Source organism: Tursiops truncatus, chromosome 20, assembly GCF_011762595.2.
Source record: "Tursiops truncatus isolate mTurTru1 chromosome 20, mTurTru1.mat.Y, whole genome shotgun sequence".
Lineage (NCBI taxonomy): Eukaryota > Metazoa > Chordata > Mammalia > Artiodactyla > Delphinidae > Tursiops > Tursiops truncatus.
Window position 1 is genome coordinate 41,304,695 of NC_047053.1, and position 15,326 is coordinate 41,320,020.

At 47.8% G+C, this 15,326-nt stretch overlaps 1 protein-coding gene across 3 annotated transcripts in view; it reads right to left on the bottom strand.

Annotated features, from left to right (window-relative positions):
• The window catches only part of MAP3K14 (mitogen-activated protein kinase kinase kinase 14), a 42,140-nt gene extending 26,820 nt beyond the window's left edge, over positions 1 to 15,320 (bottom strand). For 2 of the 3 annotated variants that reach the window (XM_073797302.1, XM_033848103.2), the window contains exon 1: positions 15,214 to 15,318. The gene's annotated coding sequence lies outside the window, so the exon portion shown is untranslated. Of the gene's footprint in view, positions 1 to 15,213 lie in introns of all 3 variants that reach the window. The other variant, XM_033848104.2, reaches the window with a different exon arrangement.
• Between the last annotated feature and the right edge of the window lie 6 nt (positions 15,321 to 15,326).

A 15,326-nucleotide genomic window follows, 5' to 3' on the forward strand; every position in this document is an offset into this window, starting at 1 on the left:
GAGTAAGGTCTTGCCTTCGGAGTGTCCTGTCACACTGCAGAGAACTGCAGGATCTTACAACACAGAATTCTTTGAACATGTATTGGTCTGTTGGGTATAGGGGCTTTGCTGAGCACTGGGTGTACGCTGAGGGAGAAGATGCAGCAGCCCATTGAGGAGCTTACAGTCTACTGGGGAAAGAGACAAGTAGTCTCTTACCACACAGAGATGCAATGACAGCACAGACACATAGCAGATGCAGTGGGAACACATGGAGGGACAGCTAGCCCAGCCTGGTGGGGATCAGGAAAGGCTTCTTAAAGCAGGTGACACCTGGGCTGAGTCTCAAGGGGTGAGTGAGAAGTTCCCAAGAAAAAAGGAGAGGGTATTCCAAGTAGAGGGGATGGCAAAAGTTAAGGAACAGGGGTGAATCTATGTAGGAATCACAAACAGCTTGAAGTTGTTGGTGAGCAAAGCTTGTCGAGAGCTGCAGGAGATGAGGTTGCCTGTGGAGTTCAGGTACCAGATCATGGAATTGTGCTTGGTCCTGATACACCCCCAGGGGTGAAATTCTCAGAAGAGTGAGAGGCGTCTAATTCAGGGGCAGAGTCCAGATGGAGGAACCTACAGTGTAAGGGCAGATGGTGGATGCTGGGCATTAAATGAAAATCCTGCCATTGGGACAGAACCCTCCACCACCTGCCCAGCCTGGGCTGATAAAATCACAAGTTACAGGCCTCTGGAAGGCTTGCTAATTTCCCCTTCGGCAAAGAAAGGGAGTGGGCACTGGGACCTAGAAACAGACATCGGAAGAAGGAGCACCCTGAGTGAAACGCAGCTGGAGGAATCTCAACACCTGCCTCCTCGCCAGCTTGAGGCCTGCTTCCCAGGAGAGCAAGTTCTGCATAAGCATTTCCCATTAAAGAGGATATGAAATGTGAATGTAATACATTAATCATTAAAATCTTACAGGTCAGTTATAAAAAAGAAACCTGTCACGCCCACAAAACTCAATCTCACTGCCAGTTCCATAGGTCAAACTGCCAGGTAGATGAAATGTATGGAATAAAATTTATGACCATCCCTAATTCCCACCACACATCAAGGGTAACCAGCTCTGTCTGTCATACAGAGTGAAGTAAGTCAGAAAGAGAAAAACAAATATCATATGCTAACACATATATATGGAATCTAAAAAAAAAAAATGGGGCTTCCCTGGTGGCGCAGTGGTTGAGAGTCCGCCTGCCGATGCAGGGGACACGGGTTCGTGTCCCGGTCCCGGAAGATCCCACATGCCGCGGAGCGGCTGGGCCCGTGAGCCATGGCCGCTGAGCCTGCGCGTCTGGAGCCTGTGCTCCACAAAGGGAGAGGCCACAACAGTGAGAGGCCCGCGTACCGCAAAAAAAAAAAAAAAAAATGGTTCTGATGAACTTAGGGGCAGGACAGGAATAAAGACGCAGATGTAGAGAATGGACTTGAGGACACGGGGAGGGGGAAGGGTAAGCTGGGACGAAGTGAGAGAGTGGCATGGACATATATACACTACCAAATGTAAAATAGATAGCTAGTGAGAAGCAGCCGCACAGCACAGGGAGATCAGCTCGTTTCTCTGTGACCATCCAGAGGGGTGGGATAGGGAGGGTGGGAGGGAGACACAAGAGGGAGGAGATATGGGGATACATGTATATGTATAGCTGATTCACTTTGTTATACAGCAGAAACTAACACAACATTGTAAAGCAATTATACTCCAATAAAGATGTTAAAAAAAAAAAAAGGTTAACCAGCCCCACATGTGCAGGAACACCGCTGTCTACAGGCCCTTTCAAATGTTTAAGACACGAAGTCACCTCACTATTCTATTAGCACAGGCCTTACCCACTTCCAGCTTCTCCCTGACCCCTCCCATCTCACAATGAGGCCACGCTAATCTTAAATCATGATGTCCTTAAGATAACCTCAAGCTCAAAGACATCTGTTGGCTGTGCACTGCTTACGGGTCTGGTCCCAACTCTGTGGTCCATAATCTGTCTTACCACTGTTTCCTTAAACACAGGGTTTGGCTCTGGCCAGTCTGATCTCTCAACACCCCGCTGGCTACTCAGATCTACAGGTCTCCGTGTGTGCTTCGTCCTTGTGTGGGCCGTGCTGCACATCCTGCTTGTCCTTCCCAGGCGAAGCTCAGGCCTTCCACCTCCAGGAAGTCCCCGCTGATAGCACCTGGTCTCCTTACTCTCCTCACCCTCACTCCCTTTACTCGTTAAATAAAATAATGTAGGTGAAAGAAGTCTCAATGTGATAAATCATCATACACCAAGGGAAGATAGCCATTTCTTGTGCGCACAACTCCATAATTGCAATCTAGGAGGTATGGAGCAGATAGAAATATGGGAAAAGATGTACAAAGACGTTCAGTGTATTGTTATAATAGTAAAACACTGAAACAAAAATGTCTAATTACACGGGGAGGATAATTATTAAATAAGTCATAGTACATCCATTAAAAATGCTTACAAATAATATTTAACCATATGGAAAAATGCTTATGGGATACAACGTTAACAGAAAAAGGATACAGAATTATATCTAAGGTATGATCCCACCTAGCATGTGTCTGTATATTTTATCAACAGTTATAAAAATGCAGACACCTAGCACAGACATGCAGCAATGGTTCTCCCTTGGTGGTGGTAATATTCTTTATACTTTTCTAATTTTTCCACATTTTTTACAGTGAGGAAGTACTACTTTTCCCAGTCTTCATTTTTCAACACATGTTTCCAAATGGTAAAAATAAAATACAGAAAGGATAAACAATGAGAAATATAAGTCCCTCCCACCACTCCCTCATTCTTCTGAGGGGATCCCCATTACCAGTTTCTTACATATCCCTCCAGAGATGTTCTCTGCGAGGTATTACTTTTACAGTGAAAACAAGCTATAACTAAAATAAGGTCTCTTGGTATGGGATGAGAACTTAGGAGGCGTCTGGTCCACATCTGTGACTGGGGCTTCATAAATACGTGACGACTGCTTCCTCACCCCGCACACACACACCACACACACAGGAAACCTTGCCAGAAACTTGGGGGCTGTTCAGTGAGTTCTGGCAGCAGGGCCGCTAAAACAGAAGCTGGAGATGGGTAAGCTTGTCCCTCCTGGTTTTGGTTTTCATTTCACGCTCTTTCTAGTTTTCCCTGGGGGACTGTGAGTTTCATCCGTTGGGACTCAAGAAGCAGGAAGGTGCTCAGCGATCGCTGTGCCAGCCGTCCTCAACTCTGATGGCCAGTGCTTCCCTGCTTTTACTTTATAACCATCCAATGACAAGTGTATGCAGCGGTGAAGATGCTGGGTAAGACATGCTCGTGGGCACAAGTGGCCCCATAAAGAGTGGGAAACAGCAGAACTGGACCTGAGAGAAAACCACTGGCCCCTCGGTGGCTGCTGATGTCAAGGGGTAGGATCTGAGGGCTAGTCCCAACCCGGGGAACCTGAAAGAGGCAAGGGTTTCAGGCTAGTATATCTGACACTGCTTCCTTGTATATCTGACACTGCTCTTTCTTTTAAAAAAAAAGAAAAAAATTATTTTGTTTTCAAGTACAAATATAATACTTGTTCATTATAAAAAATTAAACAATACAAAAAGTGTATATATTAAAAAAAAAAAATCCCTGCACCATTCCCTTCTCCCTGCAATGTTAGAAACAGGTTTGGTGTAAACCCCTCTAGTTCCATTACTGTACATATACGAACATAGAGTTTGGGACTTTTTTTTTTTTTTTTTTTTTTGCGGTACGCGCGGGCCTCTCACTGTTGTGGCCTCTCTCGTTGCGGAGCACAGGCTCTGGATGCGCAGGTTCAGCGGCCATGGCTCACGGGCTCAGCCGCTCCGCGGCATGTGGGATCTTCCCGGACCAGGGCACGAACCTGCGTCCCCTGCATCGGCAGGCGGACTCTCAACCACTGCGCCACCAGGGAAGCCCTGGGACCATTTTTAAAATAAACATAGGATTATACATACATAATATTCTATACGTTGCTTTTTTCACATAACAATGAATTATGAATACTGTTCCATTTCAGTGTATGTAGGTCTATCTCATTCTTTTTAATGGTTCCATAAGATTTTATGGTACAGATGTACTATCATTTTCTCACTTTTTCTTCTATGGGTGGATTTTCAAATTGTTTCCATTTTTTATTCTTGTAAGTAATATTGCAAAACAACACCTTTATTCACTTCTTTGTGCGCTTTTCTTTCTTTTTTTTTTTCAGCCGTGCCGCACAGCTTGCGGCTTGTGGGATCTTAGTTCCCTGACCAGGGACTGAACCCATGGCCTCGGCAGTGAAAATGCAGAGTCCTAAACACTGGACCACCAGGGAATTCCCTCTTTGTGCACTCTTACAAGTAACTCTAGGTGGTAAATTGCTGGGATCAGAATTCCTGGGTAACCCTTTTCTTAGTGGGTTAGTGGCCCTTTCTTCTCTCCTGTTTCTATGTGTCAGGGAAGTAGGCAGCATCCATCAGTTAAGCACAGGTGGTTACCAAACACTACACTAGTTATTTGCTAGAAAGACTATCCTTGCCCTCAAGGTGCTTATCTAGTCGGTGCAAATGGGTGGATGGATAAATAGATGATCAAGGAATCTCAAAATGACCTTGAGATCAGAAGGGCCCTGGACATCATTTATTCCAACATAGCACTCAATGATCCTGAGGGATGGCCATCCAGCTACTTAACAGGATGGTCTTGCCATCAGAAGATCTGAGTTTGGGGGCTTCCCTGGTGGCGCAGTGGTTGAGAGTCCTCCTGTCGATGCAGGGGACGTGGGTTCGTGCCCCGGTCCGGGAGGATCCCACATGCCGCGGAGCAGCTAGGCCCGTGAGCCATGGCCGCTGAGCCTGCGCGTCCGGAGCCTGTGCTCCGCAACGGGAGAGGCCACAACAGTGAGAGGCCCACGTACAGCAAAAAAAGAAAAAAAAAGATCTGAGTTTGAATCTGGTGTATAACCATGGGCAGATAACGTAATCTGAGACTCAGGTATCTCATCTGTTAAATAAGGATCCTCAAACGTACATAACAGGATTTTACAGGACAATTAAACACAAGAAACAATGTTTAAATGCCCAGCAGGGTGCCTGGCACACAGGGGATGCTCTAGAAACATTAGCAGAACCTCCAGTGAGCGGGAAGCTGTTACAAGATGAGCAGTCCTTTCCCGGACTGGAAGTGCCAGTTGTTTGACAGTCCTCGCCTGTGCAGAGTTGAAACCACCAGCCAGCAGCCCTAGCGTTGGAAGGAAAGTCTGGAACGGGCACAGTCAAAGGAGGAGGGGAGCATCCCAAGAGCAGGGAGGCAGGAGCGGCCAGCAGGAAAAGGACCACCCATGACAGGGGTGTTGTTTGTTTGTTTGGGTTTTTTTTGGCTTCGCCTTGCATGCGGGATATTAGTTCCCTGACCAGGGCTTGAACCTGTGTCCCCTGCAGTGGAAGCGCAGAGCCCTAACCACTGGACTGCCAGGGAATTCCTGAGGGGGTTGTTCTTTGAAGAGCATTCTGCACACGCCATCCAGCCTCTCTCTCCTGGCAGTGCCTCAGCTCTGAATGGACTCAAGAGTGACCCACCAGTGCACAATGAACAAGGACCCAGAAGTCCTCGGCACCTAGAGCCGAAATCAGTTGTCCTGTGGACATCTTTGGGTGTTTTCAACAACCTGCTGCTATATGTATACACAGAATTACATGCCGGTTGTCAATAATAATAAAAATAATAATGACAGCTGTTATTGTTTGCTATGTATTAGGTACATTAGGCAATGCTTGCTATGTATTACATGTGTGTTACTTCTTGAATCCTCACAATAACTCTAGTATCATCCCCCTTAGATGGAGGAATAAATTGAGGCTCAGTAGGTCAAGTAATTTTCCCATGGTCACACTGCAAGGAAGTGGCAGAAAAGCAGGATTTGCACGTGGGACTCTTTTATGCCAAAGTCCATACTCTTAACCATGACACTGAATCCATTTTCAAACGATTCAAGCTTTAAAAATTGGGACCCAAATGCAGAAGCTGCCACAAGCCAAAGGTTTGTTAATGAGAAACCCAGGGACTGACCCAGGAGGAAGCATCTCAGTTAGGAAGCATAAACACAGCCAGCCTCTGTTTTGGAAAAAGCAACTTTAAAATGGCAATGGGGATCAGAGACTCCAAGCATGTGGCAGGCCTGTGTTCCTTAGCCCACCCATGCCCAGCACAGCTGGACCCATCCCAGGGACCGACAGTATGAAAACGTTCAAATTCACCATTCATTTTATATATAAAGCCTGGCTCCAGGCTTCTTGAGCCTATTTTACTGTTTTTTGTTTTTGTTTTTAATAGCAAAGCCTCGAGCATCAGTTACTAAATTCATAAACACGGTTATTACTTTGTCTCCAGGCCCTGATATAGGGTATTGTATACACTTTAAAAGTAAAGTATTACAACGACATTTTCAATTCAACTTTCAAATCCTTTGCATGAGGAGAGCCAACAGTATATAGAAAAGATGCCACTGGGGCATCACTGATCCACAGAGGCAGTTACGCAGGAGAATGGGGGGGCGGGGTAGTATTGAGAAAAACCTCAACCACTTCATTTTCTACAATACACAGCAAGGAATTTTTAATGTATGTTATATACAAAAGTTTCATAGGATCACTGAAATCTGTAGGTTGGCGTATTTTGTGTAACTGAATATTCTGATTAAGTGGGGCTGCAGCATGTACCACTCAATAACGATCAGTTTCCGAAGATTATAGTGCAGTTAACTGCCCTCAACACTAAAATCGTGCCAAACACAACCAGCTTTCTTTGATGAGTCAAAATGTACTTCAGGATCTTGCCAAGCCTTGAGGTCATCATTGCAAGCAAGGTCTGCTTGTGAAAAACTTTTCCTTATTTAACTTTTCAGATTGGATTCTGAGCAAGGAGCAGTTCCCTGGGCTATGGTCAATCCTGCTGCAACACAACCACTTCCCTCCTCTGTTGGTTGGTAACTCTGCTTTTCACAGGTGGGACTGGCTTCAAGCAGGGTCTACCTGTTTTCGGAGATGGAGGAAGACGGGCTCAGCCTCTTTGGAAGGGAAGAGGCTTCAAGTTCATTGTAGTTATTAGTGACTGGTCCTGAAATTGAGGAACTAGTTTGAGGAACTTCAGAATAAACAAGAAACCCAAACAACTTGGCTTTCCACAGAAGGCTTCCAACATATAGGGGTAAATGGAAGGAAGTACACAGTCCAGCTCCGCCCTTTAGCAGTGGCACCCTGATCATGGCCTCGTTTCAGATGCTGCCCTACACATCCTTTGACAGACTGGCCTGAGTGAGCAGCTTGAGTACATGTCCCTTTCAACACAGGGTCACATTCTTGTCCTCCTCCAGGAAGGGAGGAAAGGGTTTGGGACCTGTGGTATGACAGGGAATGTTCGCAGATGATCTCTGGAAGGCAGACTCTTTATTTATATTTTTATTATTATTTTTAAAAAGTTTTATTTTTGGCTGCGCTGGGTCTTCATTGCTGCGTGCGGGCTTTCTCTAGTCGTGGTGAGCGGGGGCTACTCTTCGTTGCGGTGGGCGGGCTTCTCATTGCGGTGGCTTCTCTTGTTGCGGAGCACGGGCTCTAGGCGTGCGGGCTTCAGTAGTTGTGGCACGTGGGCTCAGTAGTTGTGGCTCGTGGGCTCTAGAGCGCAGGCTCAGTAGTTGTGGTGCCTGGGCTTAGTTGCTCCGCGGCATGTGGGATCTTCCCGGACTAGGGCTCGAACCCGTGTCTCCTGCATTGGCAGGAGGATTCTTAACCACTGTGCCACCAGGGAAGTACCTCCATTTCTAATCTTAATTGGCAATAGCATCCTCATTTGAGGCTGGCAAAGCCCCCTCCCTCCCAAGCCTCCCACCTATCCCTAGTATTGACCAGGACTAATTCCGTTCTGATAAAAGGAAATGTCGCAGTCAGCAGAAGGTGGGTGGTGGATCTCAGATACAACAGCTCTTTGCACTTATGGGGGCCACCATCTAGATGTGACATCAAGCTTTGCCCACAAGAAAGAGCCTCTTCACTGAGAGGAGCTGGACGGATCCCGAGGGAATGATGCCCAACTATTCTGGGTCTTCTGGCTACCTGCACACCACAGGTAACACAACAGGAGAAAGATGCAGAGGAGCTTCTTGGTGCCCAGTGGGTTTGTAGCCTCACAATCAATCATTCATAGCTACTAAAGACCCACTTTGGGTACGATACTGCCTGGTGAGGTAGGACAGTGACCTACAGGTGTAGGCAACCTTTGAGACTTCTGGGTAACCCTGCCCAGAATTGTATTTTCTTATCAACCTTCACCTCCTTTTGGTTACACGAACCTCATGGTACAAGAGAGTGTCAAGTAAGTAGATTTCCGTTTAGTTTTTCTTAGACTCAGAGCAGCTGCCGCTTTGGCTCCACCCTCCCCAGGTCTGGCAAAGCTTGAAGAAAGGCCGGGAGTGATGGGATTGGGTGTGGATATATAGGAGAAGCTAGTTAAAAGATACAATTCCTACTCCAGGAGTAGTTCTTTTGTTCAAGGAGCAGCGCAGCACAGTGCAAAGAGCCTGGACTTTAGTTCAGATTCTGCAATTAACTAGCCGTGTGGCCTAGGGCAACTCAGCTTCTTGGGGTCACCATTTTCTCGTTTGTAAAACAGAGCACACAAACGGTTATGATCATTTCCAGGCTATAACTCAAAGAGCTCTTTCTTGACAGAGTGGTTCAGGCCTAAGGTCACTCAGCCATGCCCACCCAAAGTGACTGCTGGCTAGTCCAGATGGATGAGGTGCGGGTAGGGGGCCTGGAAGGGAGCCTGCAACAGATAAAGGAAACAAGGTAATACTAGCTCTTCCCTGTGGCTTCAGTGAAGTCAAGCCCACCTGGTGGGGTGATCTGGACATTGCTTAGAGGTCCTTGACCCTCAGCAGTCAAGTTCAACACCAACTGCACTGGTCTAGAACACAGAGTCCGAACAAACTCTTTGCCTTGAAGGATACCTGGCCACGGCTTTAGTGGTAAGAGGGTCAGAAGGCACAGCACCCAAAAACCAGGTGGAAGAGATGGCTCAGGAGTTCCCTCTGCCGCTTCTTTCTTTTCTTTTCTTTTCTTTTTTTTTTTTGCGGTACGTGGGCCTCTCACTGTTGTGGCCTCTCCCATTGCGGAGCACAGGCTCCGGACGCGCAGGCTCAGCGGCCACGGCTCACGGGCCCAGCCGCTCCGCGGCATGTGGGATCTTCCCGGACCGGGGCACGAACCCGTGTCCCCTGCATCGGCAGGCGGACTCTCAACCACTGTGCCACCAGGGAAGCCCTCTTTCTTTTCTTTTTAAATAAATATATTTATTTTATTTTTGGCTGTGTTGGGTCTTCATTGCTGCGCGTAGGCTTTTCTCTAGTTGTGGTGAGTGGGGGCTACTCTTCGTTGTGGTGCGCGGGGCTTCTCATTGCAGTGGCTTCTCTTGTTGCGGAGCACGGGCTCTAGGCGTGTGGGCTTCAGAAGTTGTGGCACGTGGGCTCAGTAGTTGTGGCTCGCAGACTCTAGAGCACAGGCTCAGTAGTTGTGGCACACGGGCTTAGTTGCTCCATGGCATGTGGGATCTTCCCAGACCAGGGCTCGAACCCGTGTTCCCTGCATTGGCAGGCGGATTCTAAACCGCTGTGCCACCAGGGAAGCCCTGCGCCTTCTTTCTGAGTCCAAACACTGGCTCCAGAAGTATGCCAGGCTCAGAATTCCAAAGTCTCCTGAAAGCCAGGGTTGAATCTAGCCTTCCTAATCACTGGAACTCTTCAGAGCCTCCAACTCAGGTGGCGAAAAGGAAAGCAGGTAGAAAAGGGTTCCCCAAAAGGCCTTTTACACCAAAGTATGGTATGTATCTCTCTGCTTTTTGCCAAGGGGTTTCCCAGCTCCCTAGAGCCAAAGCTCCCCTCCTGCTTCTTTGTTGACTCTCACTGCAAGTGGGCTATTTTCCACCCTCAAGGTGGCTGGACTCAAGAGTGCAGTGACACTGCTGATCTGGGCTCTGTGCCGGGTCCACATGAACCCCCTGCCGGGGGATCCATCTCTCTGTCAGTCCACAAGCCCCGGGAGCCTTCGGTTTGCTTCCTTACCCCTGCCTCCAAAGCCCTTGGACCGAAATGAACATGATCTTTGGCAGAGGGCTTCTCAACAAGGTCTGTTCAAGACTTCCTCTGCGACTGAGCTGGGGAATAAATCGCCTGTCACCTACACCCCTGCAAGGGTGACTCACCTTCCAGAGAAAGTGCTCTGCTCACCTAAGCAAAGCTGCCTGGAAAATGACTAAGGCGCCTATCAAATGCACCCTGTGGGGCCGACCAGTTACCGAGCTGGGCCCAGACACACTCTGCCTCTCACCTCCAGCCTGAAGTGAAGTGTGGAGCTGCCACTCCAGATCTGCTGGTTTCATTTTCATCTGAACTGAGCTCCACACGAGGCTTGACATCCGGTAATCTATTTTTTCTAAAAACTAAGTTCACTTTAGAAATGACTCTTTGGCCACGAAGGCAGCTTCCCCAAGAGAAAACAAAATGTTATTTAAAGGCAACGTCAGCCTGGTGGGAGCCTGTATTTTTGTTTTGTATTAAGAAGGGGAAAAAAAAGAATTTAAAATATAATGTGAAACTGGTTTTTTTCTTGGGTGATTTAAAGGGAAATCTGCAAGTCCCTGACTGCGGATCCAGGGCCCCCAGACTGGCAATAAGTCGACAAAGCGTAGTGAGCTGAGGCTGCCACATGGTGGTGGGAACCTTGCCCCACAGAACCCAGGTTTCTCAGAGAAGAATGAGTCCTTGCTGACTTATATTCTACACAGTGTTTTCCTTTTGTTCCCCTCCAGAGTTAAGGCTAGGACTTCGCTGCACGGGGGACACAGGACGGCCCTAGAGAGGCTCAGCTCTGCCTCTTGCTCAGAGTCCTGGGAGGGCCGAGGGTGGCCAAGGGTTAGGTTCGCCAACTCTGACCAGGCGGAGCCGGAGCTTTTTTAGACTCGTTTGGAGGGTGGTAAGGGCAGGAAAACCTGACAGCTAAACCCTCTAGACAGAAGAAATGTCCCCCAGGAGGTCCTGCTGAGAAAATGACTGCCCTTATCAGGCAGTGTGACCCTTCCTGACGTCATCTTACAGAAAACAGGTCTAGTCAAAGTGTTAATCGGCAACTACTAGTACTGCGATTACTACTACAACCACCATCAGCAGTTATAGCCATTGTGTCCTATGACTTATTCTGTGCCAGGCACCAAGCTCAGCACTTTACATACATTCTCTCCTTTTCTACTGAAAACAACACCACGAAGTATTTACAGACGAGGCACCCAATGCTTAGAGAAGAGAAGTGATTTGCCACAGGCAGACAGTGGCAGACCTGGACCTGACCCGACAGCCTAAACCCCCAAGTTGGATACGAAGATGCCGTGGACTTGCTCTACCGCTCCTGGCAAATCACTTGACCACTCTGCTTTAATTTCTGCATCTGTAAAATGGGGATAAGCAGACTCGCCCAGAGGATGCTCTATTCATCTTTTAGACTTTTGTTAATAATAATTATTATGGACAATGAATATCAATTAATAATTAATTAACACTTATTAATTAATACTTGTTAACATAAATAGATAAATAAAGCAGCTACCCTGGTTTAGTTATATTCAAAACTGACCTGTTTTGGAAAAAAAAAAGAAAACAACTTACCCTTTCTTGAGTAAGTTAGTAGAAGAGGCAGTGAACTAGATATCAAGAAACGTGGGTTTAGCTTCTAGGCATGACACTGATTTCCTGAGTAATCTCATCCCCTTTATTTCCTTACTAGGCCTCACATTCCTGATCTTTTGTCTCTGCCTCTCTTTACGGGAGTATTGTGAGAAAATACAGAAAATAGCCACTAAGTACCATTACTCTGGATGCCATACAATTTCAAGGGATGTATGTCAGGAGGATAAGAGATTAAAGGGTATAAAATAGCAAGGGAAAGGGGATCTTAGTTTTTTTTTTAATTCAAGTATAGTTGATTTACAATGTGTTAATTTCTGGTGTATAGAAAAGCGATTCAGTTATACATATATATATTCTTTTTCATATTCTTTTCCATTATGGTTTATCACAGGATATTGACTATAGTTCCCTGTGCTATACAATGGGACCTTGTTGTTTATCCATTCTATATGTAATAGCTTGCATCTGCTCACCCCAAACTCCCAATCCAATCCCGCCCCCCCACCTTGGCATCCACAGGAAGGGGGATCTTTTAAACTACTGATAGAGTACAAAGAAGGGTGCACAGGCTTCTGAGAAAAAGTGACTTTTCTCTGCATTGTCACTCAGGCAGTAAGACAAGGCCAGAACTGAAGACCTCAAATGCAACATACTTCAGTGTCTCGCTCAGCTCAACTGAAATGTTCTACCACACGATCTGCCCTATGTTTGGCCTTCCATTTCTAATCTACTGCTTTCAACATTTCAGTCAGCATCACCAAGCAAATGCAAAGCCTTCACACGTGCATCACTCTAAACGCTCACCTAGTCCTTGAAGGTGCTCAACCCCCGTTCCTTTCCCTGCTGAAGGATCTCAGGCATGCGGCGGCCAGAGAGGCTGGCTTATCCTTAAAGCTCCCTAAATCCACTGACAGGGAACTGTCCCCCTTCCCGCCAATTTCACGCTGGTGCCATCAAAAGTGCCCATAAGGCTCAGATGTTTCCAGTTTAACTGAAATACTAAAATGGGGCAAACAGGAAGCATCAGACACAACTGCGGTAGTGACTTATTAATCATGAAAGCAGAATTTTAGTTGCATTTTAACCTTTTGCCAGGAAAAAAAAAAAAACACCTCTGAGATGATGGAAGCCATTGGTACAAAAGATGCTGCCTATGTGTGTATCAAGCTGACTTACACTTTTGATTTAGGACTGAATTTGGTTTTAAGATTTCTTAATTACTCTCCCAGAAAAAAACATGTGTCAGGTCAACCAACATGAATCTCTCAGCTCTTCATCAAGGCAGGCAGGCCTGTTAGGAAAGCTCATGTGCTGCCCATAGAGACAGGAAAAAAATAGGAAATTAAAAGTGACTTTGCAGGCCAAAGTGATAGGACACTCTTAAGAGGGTGCCAACAATGAGGAAAACAGCTCTGAATCGGGCTTTACCTCTTTCACGTATCTACAGGTCTCTCACCAGACCCTGGTCAGGGTGAACTGTTACCACGCACCAAACAAAATCACAACAGCTGCCTGGAGTTGGACAACCAATCAGGGCAGGCCTGCTTCTCAACATTAAGTGATATACAAACACTCCAGGCAGGTCACAATGGAGTCAGTGTTCAACAGGAGAACCAAAATGAGGAACCAAACCTCTGTCTGTTGAGGCGAAATGGCCAACCAGACATTTTTGTTTAATAGATGAAGGCTCATTTGGCAGGGTCTCTGTGGTGCCGCTCCCACAAACTCTAACTGACAATACCAGGGGCGAAAAACCCCCTTCAGAGCTAACTGCTCCTTATACTCTGAAAACGGTCAGAAGGCGACCTAAAGCTTGGCGGCTTCCCGCTGTCTGATTTCACAAAAGTGCTGGAACATATACCTGGGTATATATTTCTAAAATTAAAGTCAGAGACTAGTACTTTTACTTTGAGGCCTTCTGAGAAGTTCACCACACCCTTCAAAATAAACGAGGATGTCCTCAAGGTGTCTCAAAATCTCACATGTCTGGCATTGCTGCACCAAAGGAACTGACTTTGACATCACTTAAAAAACAGCAAGAGTAAATCCAAACACTTTGTAAGACAAGCACCTGTTCTCTCATGTTAAAAGCATAAATACCCCAGCGAACACTTCTCCCTCTGTCCTGCATCTTAAGTCCCATAATGTGGTCCTGGTCCAGGGTAAGGAGCCTGGGAAAGACCCCAGTGGCCCAGGTTCAAGTCTTCACCCTGAGTCCTAGCTATGAGGCATTAGGCAAGATCTATTTACACCCCCGCCCCCAACAAACACACACCTGCCTCAGGTGCCTCACCTCTAAAGCAGGACAATACTATCTTATCACACAGACATCTGAAGGAAAAAGGAGGTTGCAGGTATGAAGATACTAAGTAAAAAAACACATCACTAATGTTAAGATACTATCTCCCTCTCATCTTTCAGAAAGACCATGTTTCTAGTCAAGGGGTTTTCAACATTTTTCCTGGAATAAACTTCAGACTTCTATTTTGTATTAGGCCCCACCTCTCATCATTTAGCTTCATCTGCTTTTCAAGTTCTTAATCAAGGGACAGGTACTCACCGTCCCCCAGTTAAAAAATAATAATTTTACCATTTACACCACTGATTTCTGTCTCTTTTCTCCATTCATCCCCTAGTCCACCCTTAGGACTGAGAGCAATATTTTAACTTCAATTAGGAAAAATCGGCTTTTTCTGAAGTTACCCAGCACCGAGGAGGTTCCCGGGCAGGTGGGGCTCTCTGTGCCTCACAAGTGGCCTCCTTCTGCCTGGTGCCCGGTGGCTGCAGGATGCCAGGGCCACGATGGGCTTCCAAGATGGGATATTTTATCTGAGCCGACAGATAAAGTCCTGAGTGGAGTGGACAGAAGAACTACAGAGGGGTCAGGGAGAGAAAGAGGATATGCTGCGAGTAGCCTGCACTGCCCCGCTGGGTGGCAAGGGCAGGTTCTGCCTCTTCTCCCAGGCTCGGGGTGTGACCCCAGAACTTCCCAGGAAAGGCCTGAGGTTTTCACTGCCCGGACAGGTGGTAGGGCTCACGGACCCGGCGCACCTGGGCGTTAGGCACCTTCCGCCCGGTGCCGAGGTGAGCCCTCATCCTGGGGGGCATCCAGGGAACAGAGCAGGAGGGGCAGGCCCGGCGGTGGGGCAGCTTGGCGCGGAGGAACAAGGATGTTGGAGAAGGGGAAGCAAGGCGTCCCTGCGCGCGCTTCGGCCGAGCGTGTGGCCTGCGGGTGTGCTGGTTGAGCACGGCGTGAGACCGTGGCCCCGGCAGCGTGCGTGAGGGAGCGCCGGCGGCCGGCCGCCAGGGCCGAGGGCCCGCGCGCGAGTGGGTCCCCCGGCCGCGTCGCTGACCCCCACCATTCCGGGGCGGCGGGCCAGGCCGCAGCCCGGCCCCGGGTTGAGAAGCGACCCATCCCCTCTGCCCCTCGCCCCGGGACTCGCTCCAGTCACCTACCGGCCGAGCGCCGATCTCCCCCACCAGCGAGTGTCACGCTCCGCTCGTCCACGATCTCCCGCCGCCGGTCGCCGACCGCTGCTCTCAGGGCCCACGGTCGCCCCGCCCCGCCC